At 39.7% G+C, this 17,187-nt stretch overlaps 1 pseudogene; it reads right to left on the bottom strand.

Moving 5' to 3' along the window:
* The window catches only part of LOC144773950 (solute carrier organic anion transporter family member 2B1-like), an 846,173-nt pseudogene that overhangs the window by 228,705 nt on the left and 600,281 nt on the right, over positions 1-17,187 (bottom strand).

Raw genomic sequence — 17,187 nt, 5'->3', positions numbered from 1 at the left:
CCTTGTAGCAGGACTCATATGTATTAAAATGCATGCACCACATTAGCGGAACTTAAAAATCATTCCATATTTACAAGAAAATGGTGCAGCACGATACCGCAAATAATATTACTGTGCTGAACTGCATCATTTGCTAAGTGTGGGAATGTGCCATATATACAGTACGGCACAGTCCTGTACTCACCCCTGTGCCGGTGAAAAACAAGCAGCTCACCGCAAGCGCATGCACCCTTGCACCATGGTGCAAGGGTGCCTGAGTTGTCTGCACAAAATCAATAATCAATGGGGTTTTGCTTCTTCTATGTGTAATGCAGAATGCAGAACAAATAGAAAGAGTAAACAAAGAGCAGAAATGAGAGTACTTCTCCTCATTGCGCCACTCTTATGCCTCCCCTTGGGAGGCATACGGTTTTGGTGCTCCCTCAGATTTACAGATTCTTGTAACGTGGAACACCCACAGCAATGTCTATTACATGCCCCACCCTCATTTCCTGCAGAAAACTGGAGGACCTTATTTACAAGTTGACATTAAGCCTCGAAAAGGGGTTTAGCACCACCTTGTATATAAATGGCAGGGCATAGCACCACAAGACTCTCCAGTGGTACAATCCCCTTGTAAATATGACAGCACAGCCTGGACTACCTTTCCAAACTATTCACCCCAAAATACCCGAACAGATGCACAAGGTTAGCATCCCTCTATTCTCTCTTACAAAGTCATTTTGAATTAAAGAGTTTGAAGAGAGTCCCTGAGCCATCAACTTAGCCACCAACCTCAGCAGTGCAGAAACCCCCAGTAATCCCTATGACCAAGTCCGTTTGGTCACTGCCACACCTGGATCCCCCTGCCCAGAAGTGACAGGGTTAATCTTTGCTACCGATCTCATCATGACAGAAGCACCACGGTTATCCCTGCCGTTCTCGCTGGATTGCACCAAACGGGATGCCATCAACACCGACCTCCTCTCCCCCCTGTCATACAAAGCGGAATGTTTAGATCCCCCTCACCCACTGCCCTCCTCGATATCTGAGGGGACCCTTACACCCGCTACACTCACCCCACCCAGCCAATCACAGAGCACAATGACCATTCTCCAACTTCACGAGGAAGTCCCTATCCTGCTGCCTCGCCTATATACCACACCACTCACTGACACAGACCTCACAACAAACCTCAAGGTTCAGCTTCCCGCATCGACCCCTATTGAAGTTATCCCCAAGCAAATGGAGAAAGTGATCTTTCAAACAGAACCTACTGGTGGATCGCCCTCCATAATGGATCATACACCCATACCTAATGTAGATATCCCCAAGAAATTGGAGAACATGACCATGCAAACAGACATTAAGGGCGGATCGCACTCCATAACTGATCATACACCCACACCTACTACCTACTTTGCCAATTCCATCTGGATCATTCGACTCAATGAGTTAGCCACTGGCCTATCCCATCTCAAGGGCGAAATGCATAACCTATCTACTAGCACTAAAGAACTTCTTAACATGCACAGGGCCACCAACCACACCGTGAACCAAATCAGTCTCCAAACGAGAAATTGCACCCCCACAGCTGCACACACCGAGAACACTAGTCAGAATAACCTAGTAAACACATATCCAAGCGACCATATTGAGAATTACAACCTCTTAGACCGTCACCAATCCGGCTTCTGGCAAAGTTACAGCACAGAATCTGCAATCACACACATTATGGACAACATACTAAAAATGCTTGCCCGCAATGAGTCATGCCTATTGATACTTCTTGACCTGTCCCCCGACTTCGATACGGTCAAGCATGACAATCTTTTGTCCCTATTGAAAAGAAGGATGGGCCTCTCGGGCAAAGTGTTGCAATGGTTCTCCTCTTTCTTAAATAACAGAACTCAAAGAATCAAGATGAAGAATTCACTCTTGCAACCCTCTGTGGTCACCCTGGGTGTCCCCAGGGATCAGCCCTATCACCCATTATTTTCAACCTCCTAATGGAGCCTTTGGCGAACGCACTGAAATCAGCGAACATTCTATATCACCTGTACGTGGATGACACCCAGCTGTATCTGAAAATCTCCACCCCAGAAGACTTCATTGCCCTCAACACTACTCTAATGAACATGCAAAGCTGGCTCACTAACAACCACCTCATGCTGAACGGAATTTATTCTCATCTCGCCACCGAGCCACACACCTAAGTTAGACCTATGGTTAAAACAGCTAACCTCCTTTGACTTTGTTCCCCTTATCATTGACTCAGCAAAATCCCTGGGAATCACCATAGACAAACATCTGAATATGCAGTCACACACCTCTAATGCCACCAAGGGAGCTAATCACAAGTTGAGTATACTAAGGAAACTCAAACCCTTCCTCCTTCAGGCCGATCTAAAAATGGCAGTGCACGCCCTAGTACTGCCAAGATTAGACTACGGAAGCACCACTCTCTGTGGTCTCCCCAAATACAAGCTGGCTCCACTGAGGGCATCACTGAATGCTGCGGCTAGACTGGTATCAGGAATCAAAAGAAATAGTCACATCTCTCCGGCTTTGAAAGCCCTGAACTGGTTGCCTTACGAGGCAAGAATACACCTAAAAGTGGCCTGCACGACCCACAAGGCAATACATAACAATACACCCAGTTACTTGGCTCTAAATCTAGAAAGGTCTGGAGGTTGTAGACAACTTCGAAGTGCAAGTACTTTCTTTCTGAAACCTCAATCCTTCGATAAGAAGAGAACAAGCTGCAGAGCTTTCTCAGGGATTGCACCAAAGATTTGGAACTCCTTACCTCCAGAAGTGCGTGGAATCTCTTCCTTTACCACACTCAAAAAAGAAGTAAAAATTATATTAATGAACAAATTCACGTCTTCTAATTCCAGGCTGATACCGAGTCACCCATAAGACCCGCATATCATTTCTTATCTCCGGATGAATGTACGAGACTATTATATGTAAGATTAATACCACAGCCCTTAGTGCTCAATAACTGTATGTAGTGTAAAGCTTAACTGGCCTCGGGTCCCCTTGGTTATCTATATACTTTATATATACTTTATACCCATTGTGAATCGAATGAGGATATTATATGTTTGTTTGCTAGCACAATCACCTAATGCTCAATAACTGTATATTGTGCAATGTCCTGCAGATTCCCGGTCCTCTATGTTTGTTATTCAGATATTATATATCTCTTTTGAATGAATTGACACATTCGAATGCTTTTATACCACCTCATCTATTTCTGTTTTTATACTGTATACTGGAAAGCGCTCTGATACCCTCGTGGGTCACGTTCGCGCTATATAAAATTTTATACATTAATAAATAAATCAAGGGCCCCCCCTTGGAGCGCTCTCCCACTGAATCTGTGTAATGACCGCAATATCAGCTCTGTCCAAAAGAAACATAACTACACACCTCTTGCTCCATGCGTTTCATCCCGTAATGATTACTGTCTCATTTATCCTCTCCCTTTGCCCCTGTACATGTTCTGGCGCTATGTAGCAACATTTGTGTTATAAAAACATTTTTCAAAGACTAGAAGTGCCATTTATCCTAAGTTAACATTAGAAAATGGTTCTTCATCAGTTATACTTTGCAAACGACTACTGCGTTCACCTGTCTAATGTAATTTGGCAGAGAAAAACGGAATAAATGGGAACCTTACAGAGAAAACAAATAAATACATTTACTCTTGTGAGTATATATGCTCTTCAAGGAGCAAACGTACAAAAAAAAATCATGCACTTGTGTTCTAGGTTGCTTGGCTTCAGTGAGTGGGAACATTATCTCAATGAAATGAATATTATCTCTCCTCACACAGAACGAAGGAGATCTGAACATCTATGCACGTTTTAGTTAAGCAAACTTCAGAACCTGAGCAAAACTACACAGACATAAAGTATCTTGTATGCTTTCTATATCATTTAGTATATATACACTTACGCTTGATAAAACCCATCAATGAAAGATGCTGATATATTTTAGGATTAGGTTTGCATTCACTAATCAGATCAGTCTTTGGTTTGTTGTCAGTTTCCTTGTCCAGTTCTTCTTCCTGAAAAAACAAATGCATTATTAAATAATGACAGAGAGATAGAAATGAGTTCATCAGGTCATTAGAAAGGTACATGTACTAATCTTTATTGAAGAGCAGGGGGATAGAGAATTCCAGGTAAGGATGGGACAAAAAATTACCCAGTGATGGTATCTTTTATGCCTGGTGTACACTGTTGACATCTTAGATTCCACATGAGATGAGTGTCTATATTTTTGTTGTATATATTCAGGGTCACTAGGACTATGCAGCAGGAGAGGTCCTAATTATGGGTAGGGTTAACTAAATGAACAAAATGCAACTCATGTGGCGCAATGCAGTACATTTTGTGATGTTATTACTTCATTATTTTGTAATTTTTATTCACGGTAAGACAGTCTCAGGAAAACATCGGACCTCACTAGTACCTGTTCAACAACAACATGAAGGAAAAACAACTGAAGGATGACTAGTCATCTTTTGCGAAGGGCCTTCCTCTGCAGGGGAGCACATATCACTATGTTTTTAGTAATGTTTGATTCACGCAAGCTACAAAAAATATGGTTGTTAAAATATGCAGATTATGCAGCAGATGATGATCTATGTGGCAAATACTTAAAGTAAAAATTGGTTCTGTCTGGGTTTTCAATTACTTAGGGAAAGTAGCAACACCTTACTTTTAACACACATCAAAGATTTGCAAAGGGAAAAATTAAATAAATATATAACACACACCACAATTAGAATACAATAATGTATTAAGAAAAAGTCAAATAATCATGGCTGTCACAATTTACAATTTAAATTGCAATATGGAATACGTGACTGTGATGAAAAAATGACGTGGTGATTGGTGATTAAGACAGTACACTATTTATAGAAACAATTGAGCGTGCAATAAAAAGGAGGGGAGAAAGATTTTTTATATGTAGGTCCTCATTATTTTAGCACATTTGCTTCAGGATCCAATCACAAATAGGACTATAATCAGGACTGCTACTCCATAGCTAATCCCTTAACAGGATCAGTATTGAGCAACCCAGACAATGGGACTAAGGTCAGTCTGACTACATTTGCAAGTCTCTCCTGTCTCTATCACTACAAACTACTCTGTCCGGCAAATCAGGCTCACCTCATGATCCCTGTCCACCAGTTAGCCTTCATGAGGCTATTGTCATGGTAAATGCACTTATTAATTTAATTCTGAACACCTCTCTAGCCACTGCTGAAGTTCTCTAAGTGGAACCTTGCAGTTCACATGCTGTTACAAAAAAGCCTTTAGCAGACCCCACAAACCTATCCAATCATACACCTATCTCCTTACTGCCGTACTGACCAAAATATTAGAAAACATTGTTAACCAGTAACTTATCACATTCCTGGAAAGTTCCAACTCCCTCCAAGAAAACCAATCTGGCTTTAGGCCTAAACTCTCTACTGAGTCTGCCCTACTTGAGGTTTCAGAGACCATTAAATTGACCCTGGATGCTGGGTGGATGCAGTTAGACCTCTTTGCTGCATTCATTACTATCTCACATGGCATTCTTCTCCAGCAAATTCAAGACATAGGGATCTCTCATAAAGCCTTATCCTGTCTTATGAGTATTATCTTCTGAAGAAAAACTGAATTCTAAGGGCGTACCACAGGGAACATCGCTTAGCCCTACTCTTTTTAATATCTATATTGCCCCTCTCATTTCTCTAATTGAATCTTAAGGAATTGTGACTACATTATATGCAGACGGCACCTAGTTCATCCTTTCACTAATCAAGGGATCACCTGGTCCTGAACTGCATTTCCCAAAATGTCTTTCAAATTTTCTTTATGGATGCAAAGCAGTCATCTTAAGTGCAAATCTGAGGAAATGGAAATGCTCCTCTTTGGAAAATCTAATCTTTTTTCTCCCACATGTTGGTGGACAAACTCAGTCCCCTCTCCTCCAGACATGGTTAAAGTAGCAAAGAATTCGGGGGGTAAATTTGATACAGGACTATCTTTTCAACATCAGGTGGTGGCAGTAGCCGGGATGTGTTTCAACCTGATTAAATCCCTCAAGAAATGTCTTCACTTTCTTCCCCAAAATGGAAGACTGCAGCATTTGCACTCCTTACGTCGTGACAAGACTATTGCAACAGATTGTATGCTGGATGCACAAAAAAGCTAATATATAATGTTCAGATGGTCCAACATTCAACAGCCAGAATGGTGCTACATCTCCCTAAACAGAGCTTAGCATCAGCTATATTAATATGACTCCACTGGCTTCCTATAATAAAAGAAAATATTGTTTAAAACACTGCTGGCAGGTTATAGGCTGTTTAAAGCTACGGTCCTCAAATATCTCACTGCCAGATTCAGCCACCACAAGACCCTGAGAACACTGAGATCCTCCAATGTAAATCTGCTGAAGCCCCGTCTTTCAGGCTAAACATTCACAGTGGAAAATCCTTCATGGTGATAGGCACCAAGACATGGAAGATGCTTTTAAAAAGACTCTGAAGAAGTGGCAAGAACAAGTCTCTGATGCACTCTGTCATGCCCTCATCTAAAACGTCCCATTTAGGCTCCAGACAAGGTCTGCATTGCTGCTTAGTACAGCACCAGGATGCTCATTCCCTGAGTGACCTTGCGCTTTAGAAATATTGTATTCATTTATTCATATGAGAATCCACATTGAAACCACAGACCATGGTGAAAATCTTAGTCTGAGTGGTAGCAAGGCCAAGCGACCTCACAAAGGTACCAAACTCCTGGAACAGCATATCAAGGCCATTAAAAGTTATGTTGATAAATACAGCATCATTGGCATATTATAATGCTGGGACCTTTTTTTTTACTGATAATTGGGATACCTGAAGTTACATTTAAAAGGGCTGTGCCGAAGCCATTAATATACAAAATGAATACAATTTGGGCCAAGACACAGCCATTGCACACCCCCTTAAAACTATCAGTACACTCACCCGCTGGGCCAAACCTTGCTTGGGTTGAAAGATAAAAATATTGGGCTCTCAGGAATTCCAACCCCAGATTAGTTAATATCTCTTACAGTTGTGTTCCCTCTCTTACAATGTCGAAGGCGCGGGACATATCCATGATGATCAGGTAGATGGAACCCTGCTCAGTGATAGTATATATTCTAATCAATAAAAGCAGGTTCAGACATTGCTCCACCATGCCAAGCCCCTCAGGGAATCCATACTAGACCTCCAACGGCATGCCCGACTCCCTGACCTGTGTTAAGATGCTAGAGGACAACTCTCCCTGAAATCTTCACAGCTGAGTCCAGCAGTGATATCAGCCATTAACAACAAGGTAATTGGGGATTAACCTTTTTAAGAAAGAGAACTATAATACCAGTCAACATACTGCCAGCCTACCCCACTATCGAAGTCCACTTTATGTTGTACTTTTCTCTTATTGTGTTATGGTTCGATTAATTAACGTATGTGTATATAATTCACAGAAAAGAAAGAAAAAAAATGCAATTAGTGTATAGCAAAACATGTATCAACCTATGTTTTTATGCAGAAAATGAATTAGTAATTTTAAGTGTGATCATTTATATTAACCTCTTTAGTACTTGCGTTGGCGACTGGACGACATAAGCACTACCTCACTGGTGCGGTGTACGTCCAGTGGCCGTCACCAGGGAGGGCCCCCTTTAAACCTATGGTGCATAGCACCGGAGATTGTTTTTTTTTGTTCCCCCTGGGGTAACATGGAAGGCTTTCTGCATATCCCTGCGCCCCTCCCGCCCATCTGTGATGTCAGCGCGCTGCGAGGAGCTCTGACGTCACTGATTTCCCCACCGTAGCTGAGGACAGCCGCAGGTAAGGCTGCGCTTGACTGCGATGGGGAAATCAGGCCTTTACAGTTTTCAGGGAGGCCTAGTTTGAAAGGGGAGAGTCTCCCCTTTCAAACGAGGACTTCCTGAAAGGGTGTCCTGGCTGTGGATCATGGCAGCACTGCGATCCACGGCCAGGAAACCCCACTAGACATCAGGGATGTCTTTGGGGGGGTCGGCCCTCGTGGTAATGTCATCAGTGATGTCATTAGTGATGTCCCTGACCATGTCATGAATTATGTAATATTTGATGTAATCAGCAGTGCATTGCGGGGGCGCTAGTTATAGTTAGCTCAATTAACTATAACGGCCAAATTTCTCTGGTTTCGTACGAGTGAAATGTCCAACTAACTATAACGCCCCTGAAACCTATGTTTTTTTCAGTGAATTTCTATGGTATTTTAAATGCTAATTTCTAACTATAACGTCCCTGAAACCTATTGTTTTTTTGTGAATTTCGAGGGGTTTTTAAATGCTAATTTCTAACTATGCATATCCCATATAGATCCTCATTTAGCTGCTAACAAAACCATGGAACCACTTACACACCTTCTGACAATCTAAACTGTGTGAATGTCTGTATCAATTGCTAACACATGCATTGAGTAAGACACAATTAATCACTCACTTATACAGTCAGTCACACACATACTTAATCATGCATCCTGACTCTTATACACTCATTTATTCTTCAATACACCTTGGCATATAAATATAAAAGATATTTACATTTTAAAGAAACACATAGTCACTGAATGATGTCATCAGTGATGCCATCAGTGATGCCATTTGAGATGTCATCAGTGATGTCATCAGTAATGTCACTGACCATGTCGTGAATGATGTAATATGTGACGTCATCAGCAGTGCATTGCAGGGGTGCGAGTTATAGTTAGCTGAACTAACTATAACGGGGGAATTTTCATTGTTTTTATGAGTGAAATATCCAACTAACTATAACGTCCCTGAAACCTATGTTTTTTTCAGTGAATATATATATATATATATATATATATATATATATATTCACTGAAAAAACCATAGGTTATGCACCATATATAGTTAGGAATTAGCATTTACAAAACCCTATTTTACTCACACAAAACCATTAAAATTCGCATATATATCGCGCACCCGCAATCCACTGCTGATCATGTCACATATGACATCATTCATGACATGGTCAGTGACATCACTGGTGACATCACTGATGACATCTCAAATGACATCACTGATGACATCACTGATGACATCTCAAATGACATCACTGATGACATCACTGATGACATCTCATTTGACATTACTGATTACATCACTGATGACATCATTCATGTGATAATACGATGAACCTCTTCAGACTCTAATATAACCTTAGATACACTCAGTGTAAACAGAGACTCACAGACTGTCACTCATCCATGAAGTTACACACACACCTAGTCAGTCATGCAAAGAATCAATCACACCTTCATTTTCTCAACTATACAGTTATACACACCTTACTTATTCAAACATATACTAACACATATTTACTCTCTTATACAATCCCGGATACAAGTTCACAATGATCCATACAGCCACTCACACATTCAGTGGCTCTTATGCACAGTTATTTATATATGTCAACTCTCACATGTACTGTGTTTTACATATGTACTTACTTTGACATGTAGCACTGAGATATCCATTCAATCACCAATACACTCATGCACACAGTCAACCGCCCATACAGCTGTTTCCACATGCACTTTTGAACCCATACATCTAGTGAATCAACTGCTCACACATCTATGCATAGAGTCATACACCTCCCAGTCACCCACACACACACTCAGTCTCCCATACAAATACTTGGGCAACCAATCAATAACCCATATAGTTACTCATATAGCTACTGATCAACACATGCAGCAGTTTACAGAACAACAGACATAATGATGCACAAATTAAAACAGTTTAGTCACTAACCCATGCACTCAGTGAGACACATTTAATCACTCACTCCTACAGTCAGTCATGCACCTACTAAATCCTTCATCCAGACACTTATACATTCACTCATTCTTCAATATGTAAGACATATTTTAACTTTACAGAAACATACAGTCACTGGATGTAGTCATCAGTGATGTCATCAGTGATGTCATTTGAGATGTCATCAGTGATGTCATCAGTGATGTCATTTGAGATGTCATCAGTGATGTCATCAGTGATGTCACTGACCATGTCATGAATGATGTAATATGTGACATGATCAGCAGTGGATTGCGGGTGCGCGATATATAGTTAGTGCAACTAACTATATATGCGAATTTCAATGGTTTTGTGTGAGTAAAATAAGGTTTTGTAAATGCTAATTCCTAACTATATATGGTGTATAACCTAAGGTTTTTTCAGTGAATTTTCAAGGTTTTGTAAATGCTAATTCCTAACTATATATGGTCTATAACCTATGGTTTTTTCAGTGAATATCAAAAGCTTTAAAATGTATACTTCTTTAAATTGAAAAATATATTTTATATGTTTTTAATATAATTTTTTTATGTATTTTTTTTAATTATTTTTTTTTGTTGCGCTACCAGTCCGCGAACCGGGTAGCTTTCCGTTAGCTCAATTTGGTGCCGCGACTCGGTCCGCGAACCGGTAAACGTTCCGTTTGCGCAACTGCCGCGTTAGAAAACAACATCGTGATGCGTCGCGTAAGCGCGACGTATCGCGTTGTCGCGTAATGCGTCTTATGACGCGCCGCGTTAGCGCACCCGGAAGTGCTCCGGAGCGCGAACTAAGGCGCGAAGCGCAGCACCCCGGAAGCGATCCGGGGCGCGGCGCGGAGCGCGTAACGTAAGCATAACAGGTCATGTGACTTGTTAATAAAACTTTTCATTGGTTCATTTCACTTTTGGTTTCCTAATGATGTAAGGCTAGGTCATGTGACCTAAAAATAACACTGTTCATTGGTTTAGAACATTTTTCTTTCACAAATGATGAAAGCCCCCACCTTTTTTTCTCACTCTGACTTTCATCTTTCTGAGAGGAAGACCTACTTTCAATATTGGCAAAAATGGCAAGTCTTGTAGCTGCAGCTGCTGGAGCCAATCCACCACCACCACCACCACCAAAAAAGGATGGACCACCTCCTCAGGTTATCCTTCATCAAGAGGAGGAAGAAGAGGAAGAGGAGCAAGAGACGAGGCAGTTTTTGCCTGAAGAGCCAAGGAGGTCCCATGTGAAAGAAAATTACATCTGGCAATTTTACACATTTCCCCGGGGCCATAAAAAAGTAAATGCCCGCTACGTTACCTGTCTCATCTGTAAAAAAGATCTGTCCAGAGGGACTGATAAGAAGTACAGCTATGGCAATTACACCATGCATCGGCACATGGACAGGTGGCACCCTATAAATTATAGTGCTGCGCAGGTACGTGACCTGCAGGATAATCCCCCTCCTGTGGCCAGTACATCAACTGATCAGACAGTGACGGGACTAGAGGCGAGGGAGATGGTCCCAAACATTCAGATGAACTTCGGGGTCGTGAAGCAAGTCTGCATTTTTTGCGGCAAATTAATTTACTATAGGGAGAGTAGCATAAATCTTATCAACACAGCTATTGAAAATCATAAATGTCCAAAACGCCCCAGAAAGTAAATTATCTTTTTTTTTGTTGCTCCTGTTGAGCCCTTTATAATGAATGATTTTCGTTTCCCCCCCAAAAAAAACAAAAAAATATAAAATTCTTCAAAAAATACAAAAAAAGTAAAAAAATGTTCAGAAAAATAATAAAAAAATATAAAACAACAAAAACAATAAAAAAAAGTTCTTTTCAGAACTACCTCCCATTTATAAAAAATTGCTAGAATGTTTATCACTCTGGCAACCTCTATTTCTTTTGATTCGCTTCCCGGTTCGCGCGCCGGTACGCGAACCGGAAGCGAAACAAATTTTTTTTTATTTTTAAAAAGGAAGAGTGAGTATAAGGGAAGGAAACAGAGAGTAATTTTAAAAGAAAGACAGCGAGAGGGAGTAACACAGAGATACTGTTTAATAGATCTATTTACCAAAGAAAAGATGTAAGAGGGTATAATTGAGAAAAACAAAATAGATAAGGAAGTGAAATAAAAAAAGGAGAGTAGAAGAATAATAAACAAGAGTTTCTTAGAGAATGTGAGTGAATGTTCAAACTAAGAAGAAAAACAGTAAAGGATGTGGAATGAGAGGTAGGGATAGAACCGGACTAAAAGAACAACCCTGAGGGAAAGTGTTAAGAAAACAGTGAGCGAAAGTAAATAGGAATAAAACAAGATGTATGACAGTGACTAAGGTTAAAACATGTGGAATAACAGAGAGAAAAAACTGAAAGCAGAAAAGAAGAAGTGACAGAAAAGGAATAATTGAAACAGCAAAGAAATGTAAATAACATAGTGTGCTTGAACTACAGGGAGAAAGCATAATGAACAAGTAGTGAAAGAGTGATGAGTCAGAGACAGTGAGAGTAATAGAGACGGAGTGAGTGAACAGGAGTGAGGAACTATGAGAACAGAGGGACTGAGAAAAGGAGTGGAAGGAGTAGAGTAAGTAAGTAATAGAAAAAGGAATGAGGGAAGTAGCAAAGGCAGGAAACTGAGGGTTAAAGAAATGAAGCAGTGGAACTAATAGAAGTTAAATGTGATAGAGATGTAACGAAAAGAGTACAAAACACTTACCTTATAATTGTCGTTAACTTAGTCACTTGTTATTTTTATACTTTCAATCTGTGAAAGAAAGAACACAAATTTGAAAAATATTAAAACATGTATTTAAAAATTAGAAAAGACAAGGGAAAAGATTGAAAATCATCCAATTTTACAAAGAAATAAAGTTAGAGATAAACATGCAGAAAAAAAAGAGAAAGAAACGGTGATAGACAGTCAGAGACAAAAAGAAATTGTAATTGAGTAAATTACTAAGAGAAAAAAAAGGAAGATACTTTCAGTGACAGAAAAGAAGGATAGAAGAGAAAACTAAATTGAAGTTGTGTAAGCTACTAAAAGAAAGTGAGTAAGGTAAACTATATAAGGAAAGGGTGAATAAGGAAAAGAGAGTGAGGGAGAGAGGAGACAGAGGAAGTGAAGGAAACAATGTCAGATACAGACTGAGTGAGGCAACAAAGAAAGATAAATGAGTGAGGGTGAGTTATACTAACTGATTGCACCAAAAAAGGAGAACCCAAAAATATTTAATTTAGAAAACAAAGGGAGGAAAGATGGAAAAGACAAGCGAAGCAGAAGGTCTAAAAGCTGGAAAATGGTGCAAGGGAGAAAAGAAAAAAGCAGAGTTGGAATAGGGAAACAAAGGTTGAAAGATAAGTGGAGTTAGAGAACAAGGGTGAAAGAGAATACAAGAAAAGGCAATGTGAGTATGTAAAGAGGATTGATAGAAGGTAGTAAAAGACGAGTGAGTATGAGACAAGACGAGTACAAATAAAAAATCACTATACAAAGTACAGAATTAATTATACATGTTAAATGGTTTATTTTTGCTGTTCTCAGAATATATCAAATTTCACTAAAAACAGTGAGTTGAAGGTATTCATCATATAACAGCGGGGAAAAAAAAAACACAATCAAAATGATTGTGTTTAAAAAACCCATATAACATAACCAATCAAAAATCAGAACTCCTCAAAAGTAACTTACTTTCCATGACGTCGAAGGATGTCCTATGAACAGCTTATACTCTGTTGTGCTGTTATTATTTTCTGCCCGCCACTTTCTGAAAGAAAAGCTCCATCGTTTTGACAAATATGTTACATACAATAAATGACTTCTCGCTCTCTACCGCACTTCTCCTCAAGGCCAAATAGTGTAAGAGCCATTTATAACTCTTGGAATTCTTCTAAGCAAATCCCGTCATTTTCTTTTTCCACAACTTTCAGAAAGAAAACGTCCAAGATCACTTTCACAATCCTGTACTAGTAATATCTCACCCTTCTTGCTCACTCATGTTCCACATTAACTTTTCACTCTGAACTACACTTATCCTCAAGGCCAAATAGTGTAGGAGCCATTAGAACCTCTTGAAATTCCTCAGAGCAAATCCCGAGATTCCTTCCCTAACATTTTGGTTGTAAAAACACCAGGTAAGAATTTTTAAGGTCAAAAGGCAATCTTTTTTTCAAAGTTAAAACAGAATCATTGCAGAATGACCAGCCATTTCCAGACTTCAAATAAGCTGTGTAATGTCCTGATGTTGTTGAAGGACCGTCATGATATATAATTGCTGCAGTTACAAAAGTCCTTCCTGATATTGACAACTGCGAAGCCACAACATTTTTAATTAAAGGTGTCAATTTTGTTCCATCAGGCCTACATCGTTGGAACATTAAAATGACATACTGGCCATAACTTCTTATAAATAATGTGGACAGCATGGCAGACTTACATTGGCTACACTCCATGTTTTGATCGGCTGCTTTTACTAGCTTATTAAAGGACACTGATTTACTGTCTGGCAAAATTAAATATATAAATCTTTCTGAGTCTACACTAGTAGTACTTGATACCCTACAGTTCTCGCAGTCATGCTGCCATTGATAAGAAAGGCCAAACAGATGATCTACATCTACACCTTCATCTTGCAATACATCAAGCATATACATTAAAAACTCCTGACAATCTTGCTGAATATTTTGAGAGAATTGCGTTTGACCTGAACATTTGTCTAACAGATTTCGAATTTCAGACACACTTTCTATTTTTGTTCTATCAGTACTACATTTCTCTAACACAGAATTCAACAAACAGCAAAAACTTTGATCCGAATTGATCACAATCTGTTCTTTTAAAGTTTCTAGATAAAAGACAACATTAACCACTACATTAGCATAGCAGTTGACACCAGAACTATTTTCAAATTGAAAACCAACAACATCTTCAACAGATCCATTTTCTTTCTGCTTATAATTTCGGGTTCATCGACTTTTCGTCTTTTTGCTACAACCTCCCTACTATTGGTCACATTTCTTCATTTCCGGCCTACCACACGTTTCTCAAACAAAGGATATTAAGGCAAATGTGGCGCATACTCTCTTCTTAACCTATTGTATTCCTTAACACAATCTAGATCCGCACAAATGTTTGTGACATCACACTCAATCAAGTACAATCCCGATAAAGTTCTGACTCGTGGCAATGCCACATATGCCATACCCTCCTTGAACACAGAACTGCCAGTATTCACCAATGCACTGTCTACACTTAAACCTTGCGATTTATGGATTGTCACCGCATATGCCAAGCAAACAGGAAACTGCTTACGGCGAACATATACGTCTTTTACAAGCAAAAACCTAGCAGAGCAACGACCAATTAGCTGTACTTCCTCAATGCCATCAAATTTCATTTTTAAAAATTCAATTCCATCTCTATTTCTGTATTTCTCAAAATCAACAACATTACCCATTGATCCATTTACCAGACATCTTTCAACATGTAAATTCCTTCTCAAAATGATACGGCAATTTAAGCACACATTCAGAGTCTTTTCAAAACCAGCAGTTTTAGATATAGTCTTCTCTAATGAATCCAATTTAGATTTCAAATTCTCAGACAAAATAATTGTTGCTCCCATATGCTCTATTCTGTCAATAGCTTCCAGTTTCACAATCTCTTGTTTTTCTATATTCAACATTTTGTTGGCATCACACATATTCCAGATTTCTTCTCAGTAATTTTCCGAAAAATATTCTCTGGCAGAATGTCTTCTTCTGGATACAAATTTGACAGTAATCGTGCATGTAAAGCTTCTTTCCCATGCTCGGTCACTTTCCCGATTCTAACATCTTGTAGAATATTCTTGTAATCTTCATCCTTCGCCTGACGCATATTTTCACGCAGCTCAGCATAATTGAAGTTTAACCATATGTTAACCTTGCCAATGCTCCCTAGGCACTTCCTGGTATCTTCATGCGTAAGCAGTTGAAACACTGGTTGTCCTTTCACTGGTGTCAGCTGCAGAAGATCACCAAAAACAATGATGTGTTTGCCACCAAATAACACATCATACTCTGTTTTAAGAACTTCCTGCATTCTCAAATGCACAAAGGCACGCATGACATTAGAAACCATGCTTACTTCGTCAATGATAAGAAGTTTCATTTTCTTCAGGATTCTTGAAACTTCACAACAAGCATCTCCAGATAACTTGTGGTATTGTAATTTGTTATCATGCTCAACTGGCAGCATCAGTAGACGATGTAAAGTAATCCCTTTAATGTTATGTGCTGCCAGCCCAGTTGGAGCGGTGACAACACAAGACAGCGATGACTCGGTCCTTTTCTGCAGATAACATGAAATTGCTTTAATGAGGAAACTTTTTCCAGTTCCTGCTTCTCCACTCACGTACAGTCGGACAGGCTTCAACGACGTACATGAGCACTCTTTCTTCTCATGACTTAATCCATGATCAATTTGGTTGGTAACTTCGTCATATATTTTCCTCTGCTCAACGTTGAGTTGTCTTTCCAAATCTTCTAAGTTAACCGCATCCTCCTGAGCATGTGCCATGGCTCTTTCCACTTCAATAATGGCAGTGGCAGCTTCATTTTCGATAACTGGTCCTCCTAGTGGATCCTGACTCAATGAAACAGAACTCTGACTGTCCTGAGAACTGTCTCTAGCAATCTCGGCTGCAATTGTTGCTTTCTGCTCGATTTCCGCATTCAACATTTCTAGATATTTTGGAAAAACAGGAAATTCTGTGGTCTCCTTGGCTGCATTGAAAGAATCTTTGTAACAGAGAAAATCTCCAAGCAGTTCCTCTTCTGCACGCCAAGGCTTGAAAAGTTGCAAAAGAGCTAAATAGAAAAACTCTTTTCTTTCAGGAGATTCGCCACTCAATTTTCGATGATTTACCAATTGGCATTTTCTTTGCTTGACCAGACATCCCTCACTTCCAATTACAGAATACACTCCTTTATCAATATCTTCTTTGATGTTCCTCTTGAATATGTAATTTTGTAGAACCTCATACAGACAAACATTCTCGAGGTGACTGCTTCTATTTGGATAATATGTATCCAACATGTTGGTCTTCAAAATATCTGTACTGTTTGGCTCCTTCTCCGCCAAATACTCAATTTCCCGTGCAGGTTTCAGAACTCGATTACGCGTTGCAGCAAGACCAAGACTCGCCCAAATGATACTCCTAGATTTGGCATAGAGACTTGCTGAAGATAACCTGTCAGAACATTCGTAAAGCTCCGATTTCTCGATGCGACAACATCTTCAGACTGAAACTGTACAACTTCTTACTGAGGCTCTTTTCAT

This window comes from Lissotriton helveticus, chromosome 8 (genome assembly GCF_964261635.1).
Source record: "Lissotriton helveticus chromosome 8, aLisHel1.1, whole genome shotgun sequence".
Taxonomy (NCBI): domain Eukaryota; kingdom Metazoa; phylum Chordata; class Amphibia; order Caudata; family Salamandridae; genus Lissotriton; species Lissotriton helveticus.
The sequence above is the reverse complement of the archived record's forward strand: the minus strand, read 5'-3'. Positions and strand labels throughout refer to the sequence as shown.